This window comes from Papio anubis, chromosome 5 (genome assembly GCF_008728515.1).
Source record: "Papio anubis isolate 15944 chromosome 5, Panubis1.0, whole genome shotgun sequence".
Classification (NCBI taxonomy): Eukaryota; Metazoa; Chordata; class Mammalia; order Primates; family Cercopithecidae; genus Papio; species Papio anubis.
In genome coordinates, this window is record NC_044980.1 from 162,017,135 (window position 1) to 162,036,996 (window position 19,862).

Consider the following 19,862-nt stretch of genomic DNA (forward strand, 5'->3'; position numbering starts at 1 on the left):
CTTCAAATGAGAAGACTGAGCTGGCAGCCTGGTTCTGACATATACCTGGACAAGAATGACTTAATTGTTTTGGGACCCAGTCCATTCCTCTGTAAAATGGCCATATGACCCCTGAGGGTCCTCCCAGCTCTGCTTCTTCTCCATGCAATAGTTGCCTGACAATTATCTCTAGCAAGATGTCTTTGAGGCCTTTCTTTGCTGGAGAGAACTCCTGCAGGAAGCTGCAGTACTCCCTGATTCTTCTCCAGGTAGGAAGTACTGAGGAATGTGCCTGGAGGGCACACAGCCCTAAATTAGAGACAGAAAACTGAAAGCTCAAGAAATCTATTGACCAAGGAAAGTTTGTGCAGGTCTGATGTTAACCAGAAGTTGGGAGCAAGGCATGAGTTGTATTATGGATAGAACTGTGTCCCCCACAAAACATATTATTAAAGTCTTCACCTCCAGTATTTGTGAATGAAACTTATTTGGAAATAGGGTCATTGCAGATGAGTTAAAATGAGGTCATTAGGGTGGGTCTTAATCTAATATGACTGGTGTTCTTATAAAAAGAGAATATTTGTTCTTGTCCAAAGTTGATGAAAAGCCCAGGATCAGATGGATTCACAAACTCCATCAAATGTACAAGGAACTAAGACTAATCCTCCTGAAGCTGTTCCAAAAAAATGGAAGAGGAGGGATTTCTCCCTAACTCATTCCACAAGGCCAGTAAATCACCCTGTTATCAAAACCAGAGAAGGACGTAACAAAAAAAGAAAACTACAGACCAATATCCCTGATTAATATAAATGCAAAAATCCTCAACAAAATACTAGCAAATCAAATCTAACAGCACATCAAAAACGAGAATACACCATGATCAAGTGAGTTTTATAGTAAGGATGCAAGGATGGTTCAACATGTGCAAACCAATAAAAGTGATACATTACATAAACAGAAGTAAGGTCAAAAAACATGATTATCTCAATAGATGCAGAAAAAGCATCTGATAAAATTCAGCGTTCATTTATGATAAAAACCCTCAACAAACTACTCATAGAAGGAATATACTTCAACACAATAAAACCCATATATCACAGGCCCACAGCCTACATCATACTGAATGGGGAAAGTTGAAAATATTTCCTCTAGGAACTGAAACAAGACAAGGATGCCCACTTTTACCACTCCTATTCAACATAGGACTACAAGTCCTCACCAGAAAAGTCAGGTAAGACAAAGAAATAAAAGGTACTTTAATTGGAAAAGAGGAAGTCAAATTCTCCCTGTTTTCTAATGTTATGATCTTATATTTAGAAAAACCTAGCTAGGTGCAATGGCTGTGACTATAATTTCAGATTCACGAGGCTCAAGCAAAGAGGATGACTAAGGTCAGGAGTTTGATACCAGCCTGGGCAACACAGCAAGACCTTGTCTCTAAAACAAAATTTTTTAAAATTAGCTGGGCATGATGGCTTATGTCTATAGTCCCAGCTACTTGGGAGGCTGTGGTGGGAGGATCCCTCGAGCCCAGGAGTTCAAGGCTACAGTGAGCTATGATCACACCACTGCACTCCAACCTGGGCAACAGAGCAAGACCCCATCTCTAAAAAAAATAATAATAATAAAATAAATATAAATAAAATGAAAAAAACCTGAAGACACCACTAAAAAATTCCTAGATTTGATACATGAATTTAGTAAAGTTGCAGGATACAAAAATCAATGTGCAAAAATCGGTAGTATTTCTATACACCAATAGTGATCTAGCTGAGAAAGAAATCAAGAAAGCAATTACATTGACAATGGATACAAAAAACAAAATACCTAGGAATAAATGTAGCCACGGAAATGAAAAATCTCTACAAGGAAAGCTACAAAGCACTGATGAAAGAAACTGTAGATGACACAAACAAATGCAAAACATTTCATGCTCATGGATCAGAATAATTAATATCAATAAAATGACAACAGATTCAGTGAAATTCTTATCAAAATATCAACTTCATTTTTTTCACGGATTAGAAGAAATAATTCTAAAATTCATATGAAACCATAAAAGAGCCTGAACAGCCAATGCAATTGTAAGCAAAAAGAACAAAGCTGGAGGCATCACATTACCTGACTTCAAATTATTTTGCAAGGCTGTAGTAACCAAAACAGCATGGTACCAATATAAAAATAGACAGATTAGTGGAAAGGAATACGGAGCCCATAAATGAAGCCACATATTTACATCCAACTGATCTTTGACAAAGCAGACAAGAACATACATGGGGAAAAGGACACCCCTTTCAATAAATGGTGCTGAGAAAACTGGATATCCATATGCAGAAGAATGAAACTACTCCTCTCTCTCACTACCTAAAAGAATCAGCTCAAGATGGATTAAAGATTGAAACATAAGACCTGAAATTATAAAAATACTAGAAGAAACCCTAGGGAAAATTCTTCTGGACACTGATATAGGCAAATAATTTATGACTAAGACCTCAAAAGCACAGGCAACAAAAACAAATATAGTTAAATGAGACTTAATTAAACCAAAAAGCTTCTACATAGCAAAAAAAAAAAAAAAAAATCAACAGAGTGAACAGGCAAACTGCAGAATTGGAGAAAACATTCACAAACTATTTATTCAACAGGAGACTAATATCTACAATATATAAGGACCTCAACAACAACAACAAAATCCAAATAATTTCATTAAAAAGTGGGAAAAGGATATGAATAGACATTTTTCAAAAGAAGCCATACATATGGACAACAGGCATGGGAAAAAATGCTCAGCATCACTAATCATCAGAGAAATGCAAATTAAAACCACAATGAGATATCACCTTACTTCAGTAGGAATGACTATAATTAAAAAGACAAAAAAATAATAATAATAACCAAACAGATGTTTGTGAGGATGCAGAGAAAAGGGAACACTGTTGGATTGTTGGTGGGAATGTAAATTAATACAACCTCTACCCATAATATGAACTCTATCCATAGTATGGAGATTTTTCATAGAACTAAATATAGAACTACCATCGATCCAGCAGTCCCACTATTGACTATCATTCCAAAGGAAAAGAAATCAATACATCAAAAATATACTTGCACTCGCATGTTTATCACAGCACTATTCACAATACCAAAGATATGGAATCAACATAATGTCTACCAACAGATGATTAGATAAAGCAAATGAGGTACATTTACACACTGGAATACTATTCAGCCATAAAAAGAATGAAATCATGTCTTTTGCAGCAACATAGATGGAATTGGAGGTCATTATCTGAAGTGAGACAAGTTAGACACAGAAAGTCAAATACTGCATGTTCTCACTCCAAGTGGGGGTGCTAAAAATGTGTACATGTGGATGTAGAGAGTGGAATGCCAGACAATGAGACTCAGAAGGGTGAGAGGGTGAGAGAAGGGTGGATAAAGAGAAAATACTTAACGGGTACAATGTATGTTGGGTACAATGTATGTTATTCAGGTGATGTATACCCTAAATGCCCTGATTTGACCACTACACAATCTATGCTTGTAACAAAATTACAATTGTACTCCATATGTTTATACAATTAAAAATAGGCTGGGCGTGGTGACTCATGCCTGTAATCCCAGAACTTTGGGAGGCCGAGGTGGGCGGATCAGGAGGTCAAGAGATGGAGACCATCCTGACCAGCATGGCAAAACTCCATCTCTACTAAAAATACACAAAATTAGCTGGGCGTGGTCACAGGTGCTTGCAATCCCAGCTACTCGGGAGGCTGAGGCAGGAGAATCACTTGAACCTGGGAGGCCGAGGTTATTGTGAGTCGAGATCGCACCACTATGCTCCAGCCTGGTGACAGAGCGAGACTCCGTCTCAAAACAAACAAACATACAAGTAAATAAATAAAACAAAATTCAAAAACAGGAAAAACAAAGCAACAACAACAACAAAAATCTGCCAGCCATAGAAAGCTTCCTGTAGGTGGATCCAGCCCCAAGGAGAAAAGATTACAACTCTGCCCTTTACAGAAAGCAGCTCGTAGGAGTCTTACCTTGGTAGCAGGTGTTAAGGAACAAATACAGATTCAAACTCTAGTTCTATGACTGACTCACTAGCTACGTGAGTTTGGGCAAGTTACTCAACCTCTCTGAACCCATTTCTTCGTCAGTACAATGGGGATAATAATAACCTGTCCTACGTGGTTCTCATAAGGATTAAAAGAAATAACCATTAAGAATGATGACATCTGCCATTTTTAGAGCACTGGCTACATGCCAGATTCTGTGCCATGAACTTTATATATTATTTCATTTCTTCTCACAATGATACTGTGAAATAGGTATTCTTAATTCTGCCCAGTTTACAGATGAGGAAACTGAGACTTGAGGACATGAAGTGACTTGCCCAAGGCACACACATAGCTGGCAAGTGGCAAAGTCAGGATTTGAAAAAAAGGGGAGTGGGGCAGGAATTTGGATACAGACAAACACGTGCAGAAGGGAGAGATATGAAGACATAGGGAGAGTGTCATCTATAAGCAAGGGATAACCTGAGGGCACCAGAAGGTGGGAAAGAGGCCTGGAACAGATCTTCCCTCACAGCCGTTAGAAGGAACCACCCCTGCTGACACCTTGATTTTGGACTTCCAGCCTCCAGAACTGTGAGACAATATGTTTCAGTTGTTTAAGCCACCCAGTTTGTGGTATTTTGTTTTGGAAGCTCCAGGAAACGAATACAGCTGTTTCTTAAAACAAGTGTTTTGTCTGGGCACGGCTGCTCATGCCTATAATCCCAACACTTTGGGAGGCCGAGGTGGGCGGATCACCTGAGGCTGAGTTTGAGACCAGCTTAGCCAACATGGCGAAACTGTGTCTCTACTAAAAATACAAAAATTAGCCGGGTGTCGTGGCGCATGACTGTAATCTCAGCTCCTTAGGAGGCCAAGGCAGGAGAACTGCTTGAACCCAGGTGGTGGAGGTTGCAGTGAGCCGAGATCACACCACTGCACTCCAGCCTGGGCGACAGAGCAAGACTCTGTCTCAAAAAAAGGAAGTGTTTTACTGCAATGATTTAGTGTTTCTTACTTTTCATCCTCCTCTGCTTCTGAGAGAGTAGCAGATTATCACAAACCAGGGGGAGAAATACATGACACTGTGAAGAGGATAAAATTCGTTCTCAACCTTTCCACATCTGCTTTCTGCACCTGACAATTCTTTCTCGTGCCTCTGACCTCGAGCATTCAGTATCCCATACTGACTGCCTCCTCATAGCTAAGAATGCCTCTGGGTGCCTTTCTCAGCTCTGCTGAAGTCAGTTTGCTATACTGACTTCTCACAGCTGGAAATTAGAATGTGTTTGTCTGTAGTTTAAGAAAATCTCCTTTCACTAGGAACTTAAATCAGTCCTGAAAATTAGGGAGCAATCAGGGGAATGCAGAGTTTAAACATTAGATGTCACCTTAGAGACAACCCATCAAAGGGTTTCTGACTGATCCAAGGTGTGGATTGAGGCCTGAGAATTTTTATTTTTAAGTTCTCATGGGATGAGATTCTGGGACCACTTTCTGTCTTTCAATCCAGAGGTTCTGTATATCAGGTGAGCAGGCTTCTCACCCTGTTCAATGAGAAGGAATTGACTGCAGCTCAATACAATTGTTCTTATCCTTGGCTGCACACTGGAATCACCTGGGGAGATTTAAAAACCCACCATAGAGTCTGATTGAATTGCTCTGAGGGGCAGGCAGAGCACTGGTGTTTTGCAAGTTGCTGAGAGGATTCTGCTGTGCAATCAGGACTGAGAATCACTGTCTTCATATTTACAACTCTCTGATTATGGGTAAGTTATATAAACTCGTGGTGCTGAGTTTTCTCATCTATATAATGAGATGGTAATGATACTTATTATAGTTTTGGTGACTATTAAATGAGTCAATCAATTTAAAACATTTAGAAATATGCCCAGCATTTAGTGAATGTCACATGAGAGTTGACTGCTGTTGTGATCGGCATCACAGGAGTTGTAGTTAGTGTCTTCTTTCCTTTCCTCCATTCCTTTTTTTTTTTTCTTTTTACAAGCTCTGATTTTCATGGACTCTTTTTACATGTTTGCAAGATTTTAACTCTGTTGTAGAATGGGCTATATTAAAGTCACCAAAATTAAGTAGGGCCACCACCCCCCTTTGTCTCCTCCCCCAACCCAGTAGAGGCTGCCCTGTTCTTTCAGTGAATATTGTTTAGTGGAAAGAGCACCGTACTGGGAGTCAGAAAATATGGATTCTTTCTTAAGATCTAAATTCCAAAGCACTCTTTTAAAAAATTAACTGGCTGTAAATGTGAGAGTTTTACTGCAGGACTCTCAATTCTATTTCCTTGAGTTATAAATCTATCCTTATGCCAGTGCCACACTTCTGATTAATGTATCTTTGTAGTAAGTTTTAAAATCAGAAAGTGTGAGTTCTCCAACATTGCTCTTTTTCAAGATTCTTTGGTGATTCTTGTTCCCTTGCCTCTTCATATGAATTTTAGAATCAGCTTGTCCATTTCCGAAAAGATGCAAGCTGGAGTTTTAACAGTGACTGCATCGAATATATGAATCACTTTGAGCTGTTTTGTCATCTTCACAATTTTAAGTCTTCTGATCTGAGAATGTGATGTGTCTTTATACTTATTTGGTCTTTAATTGTTTCAAAAATGTCTTGTCATTTCCCAAGTACAGTTTTCCACTTATTTTGTTAAATTAATTCCTAAGTATTTTAGTTGACTTATTTTTTACTGCTATTATAAATGGAATTTTCTTAATTTCATTTTCAGACTGTTCATTGCTAGTACATGGAAATACAATTGATTTTTGTATATTGCTCTTATACCCTACAATCTTACTAAACTTGTCATATTATTCTAATAATTTTAGCAGGTTCTTTAGGATTTTATAAGATCTGTTTACAAGATTATATCATCTGAAAGAGAGTCAGTTTTATTTCATCCTTTACACTGTGTATGTTTTTTATTTAACTTTCTTGTCTAGTTGTACTGGCTAGAGCCTCCAGTACAATGTTGAATAGAAGGGGCAAGAGGGCTGGGCACGGTGGCTCACACCTGTAATCCCAGCACTTTGGGAGGCCCAAGCGGGCAGGTCACCGGAGGCAGTAGTTCGAGACCAGCCTGGCCAACATGGTGAAAACCCACCTCTACTAAAAATACAAAAATTAGCCAGGCGTGGTGGTGCATATCTGTAATCTTGGCTGCTCAGGAGGCTGAGGCATGAGAATTGGTTGTACTCATGAGGCACAGGTTGCAGTGAGCCGAGATCACGCCTGGGTGACAGAAAGAGACCCTGTCTCCAAAAGGAAAAAAAAAAAAAAAAGACGCAAGAGAAGACATCCTTGTCTTGTTCTTAATATTTTGAGGGAAAGCACTAAGTTTTCCACAGGTATGTATCATGTTGGCTGTGAGCTTTTTGTAAATGGCCCTTATCAGGTTGAGAAAGTCCCCTTCTATTGCCAGTTTGTTAGGTGTTTTTATCATGAAGTGGTGTTAGATTTTCATCAAATGCTTTTTCTGCATCTATTGAGATGATCTTATGATTTTTGTTTTTTATTCTATTGATATGTATATTTCATTATTTGATATTCAGATGTTAATCTGGTCTTGCATTCATAGGTATGTCAATGCTTTTTTTTTTTGAGACGGAGTCTTGCTCTGTTACCCAGGCTCGAGTGCAGTGGTGTGATCTCAGCTCACTGCAAGCTCCACCTCCCGGGTTCACGCCATTCTCCTGCCTCAGCCTCCCAAGTAGCTGGGACTACAGGTGCCCACCACCATGCCCAGCTAATTTTTTGTATTTTTAGTAGAGACAGGGTTTCACTGCGTTAGCCAGGATGGTCTCAATCTCCTGATCTCGTGATCCGCCTGCCTCAGCCTCCCAAAGTGCTGGGATTACAGGCGTGAGCCACTGCACCTGGCCTCAATGCTCTTATATATATATTTTAAAACCGTTTATTGGCCGGGCGCGGTGGCTCAAGCCTGTAATCCCAGCACTTTGGGAGGCCGAGACGGGCGGATCACGAGTTCAGGAGATCGAGACCATCCTGGCTAACACGGTGAAACCCCGTCTCTACTAAAATACAAAAAAAAAATTAGCCGGGCGAGGTGGCGGGCGCCTGTAGTCCCAGCTACTCGGGAGGCTGAGGCAGGAGAATGGCGTAAACCCGGGAGGCGGGGCTTGCAGTGAGCTGAGATCCGGCCACTGCACTCCAGCCTGGGCAACAGAGCCAGACTCCGTCTCAAAAAAAAAAAAAAAAAAAAAAAAAAACAAAAAAAAACGTTTATTATGGAAAATTTAAAACATATACAAAGTAGAGAGAATAATATGATGGACCCCCAGATTCAAGTATTGTCAATTCCAGAGCCAATTTTATTCATCTATACTCCTCACTTTGCTCTGCCACATTGGATAATTTTGAAGGAAATCCCAGCAATTATATTTCTTCATCTGTTAATACTTAAGTATAGGTATCAAATGTATGAGACTCTTTTAAGAGATACATAGTCATAAGAGCATCCTTGTATTAAAAGATGATAATTCTTTAATATAAAATATGCAGTGCATGAACCAATTTCCCTAATTATCTCACAACTTTTAAAAACTGTGAGTCAAGATCAAAATAAGGTCTATATGTTAAAATTTATTCATGTGTCCCTTAAGTCTCATTTAACTTATTGGATCACATCAACATCTCTTTTTTTTACATGATGAAATTGGATAGCGTGTCTGGTAGTGCTTTCCATAGTCTGAATATTCCCAATTTCATTCCCTTGGTATAGTTTAACATGATCCTGTGGACTTTGTATTTCCTGTAAACTATTGAGATTTAGATACTTAATCGGACTCAAGTTTGATTTTCTGGTAGTAATATATCATGATAATACTGTGTACTTCCATTTGGAGATGGCTTATTTTTTGTGATGTTAGCAGCTATTAATATTGCATAAATTCATCATTTCATTAGGGGTTTAAAAATGGTATTATTCTAATTTTTCCTCTGGGTTTATGTAGCACTTTTAATTTTCTACAACTTTAAGAAAAAAATAAGGATGTTTGAGGGAGTGAAGTGGCACATATTGGAAGGATTCTAAGGTTTCTGAAGGCGCCAAGGCTTCATGAAGGATTATCAGAGCCTCAAAAGCTATAAGGAATTATGCAGTTTCTCTTTCTCGTCTTTTCCCCCAGCCTCAATCCTATTCCTCTAGACTTAAATTGTTTAGCTTTTTTATAGCCAACTAGACTGCCACACAGTACCTGACTTTATATCTCCACAGTCAAAAGCTTACCAAGTTATTGTGCAAGGATTTTTCAATCTTGGATTCCCTGTCCGACATTATTTTATTGGTCCAGCTTGGGCCAATTGGCTATGACTCTTAGAACATATGGTAAAGTCACACAGCACAAACATGCCACTTAGGGGCTAGGTGAGAGACAGTTCTTAGAGAAAAAGATACTTCAAAATATTGGTTATTGGTATCTGCTCCTCCCAAGTCAATCCGTAAGTTCAAACCACCATTTTTAAACATTGGTGAATATCTGTCTCCCCACTCTTACCCTCCTCATTTCTCAAATGAGATTTAGATTCTTATATAAAATTGCCACCTAAAAATATGACTTAGAAACCCTGCAGACCCAAATCTCAACATATGGAAGACATCATTTTACCACCAAAACTTGACCCTCCCTTCTTATGCTCTATCATAAGATGAAACTTCATCAATACCATGAACCAAATAAAAAATGTGAGAATCACTCTAGACTCTCCCCTCTACCACAACCACGTTCTTCTCATCTCATCCTCCCTCTTGCCAAGGTCGCTAATTCCATCTCCTCCAATATCATTTGTACTTGTCTTCTCTGCCCCATTTCCACCACTGACTATGGCTTTAGTTAGTATCCATCCTTCTAACCTTGATTACTGCCACAGCAACCTAACTGGACTCTGGGTTTGGAATGGTCCTTTTTCAATTAATCCTCCATACCACTTATAACAGCCCTCTTTCTAAATGACAGTTATAATCATTTCACTTTGTTGATTACAATCCTTCAATGACCACTGTCATTTTCAGAATAAGAGTGCAAACTCCCTATCTCAGCAATCAAAGTTCTTCACCATCTGGCTGCTGACCACTCTGCCCCCATCGCTCTCTTACAGTAAACATATTATGTGGTCATCCAGCAGCATTTGCAGTTTCCCAAATTTGACAAGTTATTTGATGCATCTTTGCTTCCTTTCCCTCAGCTGCTTCCCCTATTTGGCATGCCTTACCTCCCCTTACCAGTCCTTTTCATACAACCAATATCTAGTGCCTGCTCAAAAGTCAACTCAAGCTCTGTCTCTGTGAGAAACATCCTAGGAAACATGTTTAGCTTGACTTTCTATCTGAAGCACTTAGCCCAGTGCCTGGTATAAAGTCTCAATACACATTTGGAATATTCATAAATTGAAAATCACATGTGCCTGGGCTTGTTGCAGCTCCATTTTGCAGACATTCTGGGCAATGACTACTCCTCTGCTCTTCTGTCATCATAGGATTCCCCACAGACTCCTCTGACGGCTTCTCTTGGCTCAGTGTGTTTCAGGGCACTGACCACAGCTTCACAGGGGTAACCAGATAGCCTTGAGGTTCAGCTTTGCTGTTAGGCACCAATTCACAGAGAAAGGAGACTGCGCAGGCACAGAATAACGCAAACAGATTCCTGAGATCTCCAAGAAGCACAAAGAGTGTCTCTTTGCTTGATTATGGAAAAGTCTACACTCAAAGACTCATCTCTTAAGAGTTTAGGGTTAGAGTCCTTGCCTTTGCTGATACCTATAGCCCACATTGACCCCTTTCCTGACTATCTTGAACATTTCTCTGTCATTCGTTTTAGTACTTGACTATATTTTATATAACTTTCTACTTATTGTCTAGTTTCTCTGTTTCATGTAAGCATTTTGTAGGCAAAACCAAAAACGACAAAAATGCCATATTTCTCAATGGGAGAGGTGCCAGAAACCTGTAGAAGAATAAATGTGCTGATGTTTTTAAGAAACAAGAGATGATTCTAGAACTTATAAACTTATCATTTCTACAAACAAATTATTGAAAGATAATTTGTGAGTATATTTTTAAAAGAAACTCACAGGAGGCCACAAGGTTCACTGAGGACAAATTACAGCCAATAAAACTAATTTTATTTTTCAGTAGAATTTCCAACTTAGTAAACTAAATTATAACAATAATTCCTATCAATTTGGGGCTTTATAATACAATACAAAGCACTTTCACATGTATTATCTTAGCAAGGTATCATGGCTTTGTGGAAAGATGATGGAATTTCAAGCAAGACAGATATGAGTTTGAGTCTTGTTGTGCTTTACTTCTCTGAGTCTCTTTTTTTCATTTGTATAGGATCTTCAAATCATATACAAGAATAAAAGATAATCTATGTTCCAGTCTAGTTACTGAAACACAGTATTTGCATTTTATGGAGAATCTATTATAATTATTATCAATTCTTAATTTTCTCAATAAATGGTGAGGAAGGGATTAGCGTTGCATTTTTTTACAGATGAGCAAGTCAAGGGTAAGTTAAAGTAATTTTCTACAAGACACACGACAAGTGTGTTAAAGAACAGAGATTTGCATCCCTGTTCTCTGCTATACTCTTTCTCCTATGCCATGGGGAAATGAGATCACCTTCTCATTTCTTCATTTTGCAATCACTGAGTATGTGAAATGGTTGAGACCTATGAGCTGGATGTCATTAAACGGTGGAAGGTTTATAGCCATTTCATGGACCAGACCCCCATAATGTCGATCAAAACCCACCTGGATGTGGGTAGGGTGGGCTCTCTTTCACCCACAGAGCTCTGGTTTCACCTATCCTCTTCAACAATTTAATTAACTGACAATTCCACAAGAAGATATAACAATGTAAATGTGGAGCACCTAGATTCATAAAACAGTTACTGTCATACCTAAGAAAAGAGATAGACAGCAACACAGTAACAGTGGGGGACTCAACACTCCACTGACCACACTGGACAGATCATCACGGGAAAAAATCAACAGAGACAAACTGGACTTAAACTATACTCTAGAACAAACAGACCTAACAGATATACACAGAACATTCTACCCAATAACTTCAGAATATGCATTCTTCTCATCAGCACATGGAACATCCTCTAAGATAGACCATATGATAGGCCACAAGTCTCAATAAATTTTTAAAAACCAAAATTATACCAAGTATCTTCTCAGATCACAGACGAACAAAGCTAGAAATCAATTCCAAACTGAATCCTCAAAACTAAACAAATACATGGAAATTAAACAGCCTCTTCCAGAATGATTTTTGTGTTTATAATGAAATCAAGATGGAAATTTAAAAATTCTTCAAAATGAATGATAACAGTTGACAAAGTTGTCAAAACCTCTGGAATACAGCAAAAGTAGTACTAAGAGAAAAGTTTATAATGCTAAATGCCTACCGCAAAAAGCAGAAAGATCACAAATTGACAACCTAACATTTCACTTCAAGGAACTAGAGAAATAAGAAAAAACCAAACCCAAAAGCTACCAGAAGAAAAGATATAACAAAGATCAGAACAGAACCAACTAAAATTGAAACAAAATACAAAAGATCAATCAAATGAAAAGTTGGTTCTTTGAAAAGATAAACAAAATGGATAAACCACTAGCTAGATTAACCATAAAAAAGAGAGAAGAGTCAAATAATCTCATTTAGAAATAAAAATGGAGACATTACCACTGACAACACAGAAATACAAAAGATCATTTGACACTGCTATAAATACCCCTACGCATACAGACTAGAAAACCTGGAGGAAATGTATAAGTTCCTAGAAACATACAACCTCCTAGCTTGAATCAGGAAGAAATAGAAATCCTGAACAGACTTATAACAAGCAGTAAGACTGAATCAGTAATTTAAAAAAAATCTGCCAGCAACAACAACAACAACAAAGCCCAGGACCAGATGAATTCACAGCTGAATTCTACCAGACATTCAAAGAAGAAATAGGACCAAGCCTCCTGAAACTACTCTAAAAGATTGAGAAGGAGGAAATCCTTTCCAACTCATTCTATAGCCTCTTTCACTCTAATACCAAAGCCAGGAAAGGATATAACAACAACGACAAAAAGAAAACTACAGACCAATGTCTCTGATGAATATACATGCAAAAATCCTCAACAAAATAGTAGCAAACTGGATCCAACTGCACATTGAAAAAATAACTCACCATGATCAAGTGGGTTTCATCCCATGAATGCAGGGATAGTTCAACATACCCAAGTCAATAAATGTGATTCATCGCATACACAGAATTAAAAACATAAGCCATATGATCATCTCAATAGACACAGAGAAAGCATTTGATAAAATGCAGAATCTCAGAAAAGCATTTGATAAAACCTTCAAAAAACTAGTCATAGAGGGAACATACCTCAAAATAATAGAAGCCAAATATCACAAACACACAACCAACATCATACTGAATGGAAAAAAGTTGAAAGCATTTCCTGTAACAAAGAGAAGAAGACAAGGATGTCGACTTTCACCATTCCTATTCAACATAGTAGTGGAAGTTCTAGCCAGAGCAATAAGGCAAGAGAAAGAAATAAAAGGCATCCAAATTGGAAAAGAGGAAGTCAACAATATGATCTTATACCAAGAAACTCTAAAGACTCTTACAAAAGACTCCGAGACTTGATAATGAATCAAGTAAAGTCTCAGATTATAAAATCAATGTACATAAACCAATAACACTGCTATATACCAAAAAGGACTAAGCTGAGAATCAAATCAATAACTCAATCCCCCTTTCAAAAGCTACACACACAAAAATACCTAGGAATATATTTAACCAAGGAGATGAAAGATCTCTACAAGGAAAACTACAAAACACCGCCGAAAGAAATCATGGATGACACAAGCAAATGGAAATACATCCCATGCTCATGGATTGGAATAATTAATATTGCTAAAATGTCCACACTGCCAATAGCAATCTACAGATTCAATGCGATCTCTATCAAAATACCAATGTCATTTATTCACAGACTCAGAAAAAACAATCTTAAAATTCACATGGAATCAAAAAGAGCCTAAATAGCAAAAGCAATCCTAAGCAAAAAGAACAAATCTGGAGGCATCATATTACTCAATTTCAAATTATACCATAAGGCTATGGTAACCAACACAGCATGGTACTGGCATAAAAGCAGGCACATAGACCAATTGAACAGAACAGAGAACCCAGAAATAAAGCCAAATACTTACAAACAACTGATCTTTGACAAAGCACAAAAAAACATAAACTCTAGAAAGGACACCCTATTCAATAAATGGTGCTGGGAAAATTGGACAGCCACATATAGAAAAATGAAACTGGATCCCTATCTTGCACTTTATACAAAAGTTAACTCAAGATGGATCAAAGACTTAAATCTAAGATCTGAAACAAAAAATCCAGAAGAAACCTAGGAAAAACTCTTCTGGACATTTGCCTAGGCAAAGAATTTATGACTAAGGCCCCCAAGGCATATGCAATGAAAATAAAAATAAATAGGTATGACCTAATTAAACTAAAAAGCTTCTATGCAGCAAGAGAAATGATCAACAGAGTAAACAGACAACCTATAGAATTAGAGAAAATATTTACAAACTATGCATCTGACAAATAACTAATATCCAGAATCTATAAGGAACTCAAATCAGCATAGGAAAAAAAAAATCCAAATAAAAAGTGGGCAAATGACATGAATAGACATTTCTCAAAAGAAGATATACAAATAGCCAAGAAACATATGAAAAAATGTTCAACAACACTAATGATCAGGGAAATGCAAGTTAAAATCACAATGAGATACCACTTTACCCCAGCCAGAATGGCCATTTTTGTTTGTTTCTTTTGTTTTGTTTTGTTTTGTTTTATTTTCTGTTCCAGGGTACATGTGCAGGATGTACAGGTTTGTTACATAGGTAAATGTGTGTCATGGTGGTTTGCTGCACCTATCAACACATCATCTAGGTATTAAGTCCAGCATGCATTAGCTGTTTTTCCTGATGTTCTTCCTCCCTTTGCCCCACACCAACAGGCCCATGTGTGTGGTTCCCCTCTCTGTGTCCATGTGTTCTCATTGTTCAGCTCCTGCTTATAAGTGAGAACATGTGGTATTTGGTTTTCTGTTGCTGCATTACTTTACTGAGGATAATGGCTTCCAGCTCCATCCATGTCCCTGCAAAATACATGATCTCGTTCCTTTTTATAGTTGCATAGTATTCCATGGTATATATGTACCATATTTTCTTTATTATTATTATTATAATACTTTAAGTTCTAGGGTACATGTGCATAATGTGCAGGTTTGTTACATATGTATACTTGTGCCATGTTGCTGTGCTGCACCCATCAACTCGTCAGCACCCATCAACTCGTCATTTACATCAGGTATAACTCCCAATGCAATCCCTCCCCCCTCACCCCTCCCCATGATAGGCCCCGGTGTGTCATGTTCCCCTTCCCGAGTCCAAGTGATCTCATTGTTCAGTTCCCACCTATGAGTGAGAACATGTGGTGTTTGGTTTTCTGTTCTTGCGATAGTTTGCTGAGAATGATGGTTTCCAGCTGCATCCATGTTCCTACAAAGGACACAAACTCATCCTTTTTTATGGCTGCATAGTATTCCATGGTGTATATGTGCCACATTTTCTTAATCCAGTCTGTCACTGATGGACATTTGGGTTGATTCCAAATCTTTGCTATTGTGAATAGTGCCGCAATAAACATACGTGTGCATGTGTCTTTAGAGCAGCATGATTTATAATCCTTTGGGTATATACCCAGTAATGAGATGGCTGGGTCATATGGTACTTCTAGTTCTAGATCCTTGAGGAATCGCCATACCGTTTTCCATAATGGTTGAACTAGTTTACAATCCCACCAACAGTGTAAAAGTGTTCCTATTTCTCCACATCCTCTCCAGCACCTGTTGTTTCCTGACTTTTTAATGATCGCCATTCTAACTGGTGTGAGATGGTATCTCATTGTGGTTCTGATTTGCATTTCTCTGATGGCCAGTGATGATGAGCATTTTTTCATGTGTCTATTGGCTGTATGAATGTCTTCTTTTGAGAAATGTCTGTTCATATCCTTTGCCCACTTTTTGATGGGGTTGTTTGTTTTTTTCTTGTAAATTTGTTTGAGTTCTTTGTAGGTTCTGGATATTAGCCCTTTGTCAGATGAGTAGATTGCAAAAATTTTCTCCCATTCTGTAGGTTGCCTGTTCACTCTGATGGTAGTTTCTTTTGCTGTGCAGAAGCTCTTTAGTTTAATTAGATCCCATTTGTCGATTTTGGCTTTTGTTGCCGTTGCTTTTGGTGTTTTAGACATGAAGTCCTTGCCTATGCCTATGTCCTGAATGGTATTTACCCTAGGTTTTCTTCTAGGGTTTTTATGGTATTAGGTCTAACATTTAAATCTCTAATCCATCTTGAATTAATTTTCGTATAAGGAGTAAGGAAAGGATCCAGTTTCAGCTTTCTACTTATGGCTAGCCAATTTTCCCAGCACCGTTTATTCAATAGGGTATCCTTTCCCCATTTCTTGTTTTTCTCAGGTTTGTCAAAGATCAGATGGCTGTAGATGTGTGATATTATTTCTGAGGACTCTGTTCTGTTCCATTGGTCTATATCTCTGTTTTGGTACCAGTACCATGCTGTTTTGGTTACTGTAGCCTTGTAGTATAGTTTGAAGTCAGGTAGCGTTATGCCTCCAGCTTTGTTCTTTTGACTTAGGATTGTCTTGGCAATGCAGGCTCTTTTTTGGTTCCATATGAACTTTAAAGCAGTTTTTTCCAATTCTGTGAAGAAAGTCATTGGTAACTTGATGGGGATGGCATTGAATCTATAAATTACCTTGGGCAGTATGGCCATTTTCACGATATTGATTCTTCCTGTCCATGAGCATAGTATGTTCTTCCATTTGTTTGTGTCCTCTTTTATTTCACTGAGCAGTGGTTTGTAGTTCTCCTTGAAGAGGTCCTTTACATCCCTTGTAAGTTGGATTCCTAGGTATTTGATTCTCTTTGAAGCAATTGTGAATGGAAGTTCATTCATGATTTGGCTCTCTGTTTGTCTGTTACTGGTGTATAAGAATGCTTGTGATTTTTGCAAATTAAATTTGTATCCCGAGACTTTGCTGAAGTTGCTTATCAGCTTAAGATTTTGGGCTGAGACAATGGGGTTTTCTAAATATACAATCATGTCATCTGCAAACAGGGACAATTTGACTTCTTCTTTTCCTAACTGAATACCCTTTATTTCTTTCTCTTGCCAGATTGCCTTAGCCAGAACTTCCAACACTATGTTGAATAGGAGTGGTGAGAGAGGGCATCCCTGTCTTGTGCCAGTTTTCAAAGGGACTTTTTCCAGTTTTTGCCCATTCAGTATGATATTGGCTGTGGGTTTGTCATAAACAGCTCTTATTATTTTGAGATATGTTTCATCAATACCAAATTTATTGAGCATTTTTAGCGTGAAGGGCTGTTGAATTTTGTCAAAGGCCTTTTCTGCATCTATTGAGATAATCATGTGGTTTTTGTCTTTGGTTCTGTTTATATGCTGGATTACGTTTATTGATTTGCATATGTTGAACCAGCCTTGCATCCCAGGGATGAAGCCCACTTGATCATGCTGGATAAGCTTTTTGATATGCTGCTGGATCTGGTTTGCCAGTATTTTATTGAGGATTTTGCATCGATGTTCATCAGGGATATTGGTCTAAAATTCTCTTTTTTCGTTGTGTCTTTGCCAGGCTTTGGTATCAGGATGATGTTGGCCTCATAAAATGAGTGAGGGAGGATTCCCTCTTTTTCTATTGATTGGAATAGTTTCAGAAGGAATGGTACCAGCTCCTCCTTGTACCTCTGGTAGAATTCAGCTGTGAATCCATCTGGTCCTGGACTTTTTTTGGTTGGTAGGCTATTAATTATTGCCTCAATTTCCGAGCCTGCTATTGGTCTATTCAGGGATTCAGCTTCTTCCTGGTTTAGTCTTGGGAGAGTGTAAGTGTCCAGGAAATTATCCATTTCTTCTAGATTTTCTAGTTTATTTGCGTAGAGATGTTTATAGTATTCTCTGATGGTAGTTTGTATTTCTGTGGGGTCAGTGGTGATATCCCCTTTATCATTTTTTATTGCATCTATTTGATTCTTCTCTCTTTTCTTCTTTATTAGTCTTGCTAGCGGTCTATCAGTTTTGTTATCTTTTCAAAAAACCAACTCCTGGATTCACTGATTTTTTGGAGGGTTTTTTGTGTCTCTATCTCCTTCAGTTCTGCTCTGATCTTAGTTATTTCTTGCCTTCTGCTAGCTTTTGAATGCGTTTGCTCTTGCTTCTCTAGTTCTTTTAATTGTGATGTTAGAGTGTCAATTTTAGATCTTTCCGGCTTTCTCTTGTGGGCATTTAGTGCTATAAATTTCCCTCTACACACTGCTTTAAATGTGTCCCAGAGATTCTGGTATGTTGTATCTTTGTTCTCATTGGTTTCAAAGAACATCTTTATTTCTGCCTTCATTTTGTTATGTACCCAGTAGTCATTCAGGAGCAGGTTATTCAGTTTCCATGTAGTTGAGCGGTTTTGATTGAGTTTCTTAGTCCTGAGTTCTAGTTTGATTGCACTGTGGTCTGAGAGACAGTTTGTTATAATTTCTGTTCTTGTACATTTGCTGAGGAATGCTTTACTTCCAATTATGTGGTCAATTTTGGAATAAGTGTGATGTGGTGCTGAGAAGAATGTATATTCTGTGGATTTGGGGTGGAGAGTTCTGTAGATGTCTATTAGGTCTGCTTGCTGCAGAGATGAGTTCAATTCCTGGATATCCTTGTTAACTTTCTGTCTCATTGATCTGTCTCATGTTGACAGTGGGGTGTTGAAGTCTCCCATTATTATTGTATGGGAGTCTAAGTCTCTTTGTAAGTCTCTAAGGACTTGCTTTATGAATCTGGGTGCTCCTGTATTGGGTGCATATATATTTAGGATAGTTAGCTCTTCCTGTTGAATTGATCCCTTTACCATTATGTAATGGCCTTCTTTGTCTCTTTTGATCTTTGATGGTTTAAAGACTGTTTTATCAGAGACCAGGATTGCAACCCCTGCTTTTTTTTGTTCTCCATTTGCTTGGTAGATCTTCCTCCATCCCTTTATTTTGAGCCTATGTATGTCTCTGCATGTGAGATGGGTCTCCTGAATACAGCAGACTGATGGGTCTTGACTCTTTATCCAATTTGCCAGTCTGTGTCTTTTAATTGGAGCATTTAGTCCATTTACATTTAAGGTTAATATTGTTATATGTGAACTTGATCCTGCCATTATGATATTAACTGGTTATTTTGCTCATTAGTTGATGCAGTTTCTTCCTAGCCTCGATAGTCTTTACATTTTGGCATGTTTTTGCAATGGTTGGTATCAGTTGTTCCTTTCCATATTTAGTGCTTCCTTCAGGGTCTCTTATAAGGCAGGCCTGGTGGTGACAAAATCTCTAAGCATTTGCTTATCTGTAAAGGATTTTATTTCTCCTTCACTTATGAAACTTAGTTTGGCTGGATATGAAATTCTGGGTTTAAAATTCTTTTCTTTAAGAATGTTGAATATCGGCCCCCACTCTCTTCTGGCTTGTAGAGTTTCTGCAGAGAGATCTGCTGTTAGTCTGATGGGCTTCCCTTTGTGGGTAACCCAACCTTCCTCTCTGGCTGCCCTTAAGATTTTTTCCTTCATTTCAACTTTGGTGAATCTGGCAATTATGTGTTTTGGAGTTGCTCTTCTTGAGGA

At 38.2% G+C, this 19,862-nt stretch overlaps 1 long non-coding RNA gene across 4 annotated transcripts in view; it reads right to left on the minus strand.

The window, feature by feature from the left end:
• The window catches only part of LOC103885573, a 240,552-nt gene that overhangs the window by 15,440 nt on the left and 205,250 nt on the right, over positions 1-19,862 (minus strand). The window lies entirely within an intron of this gene.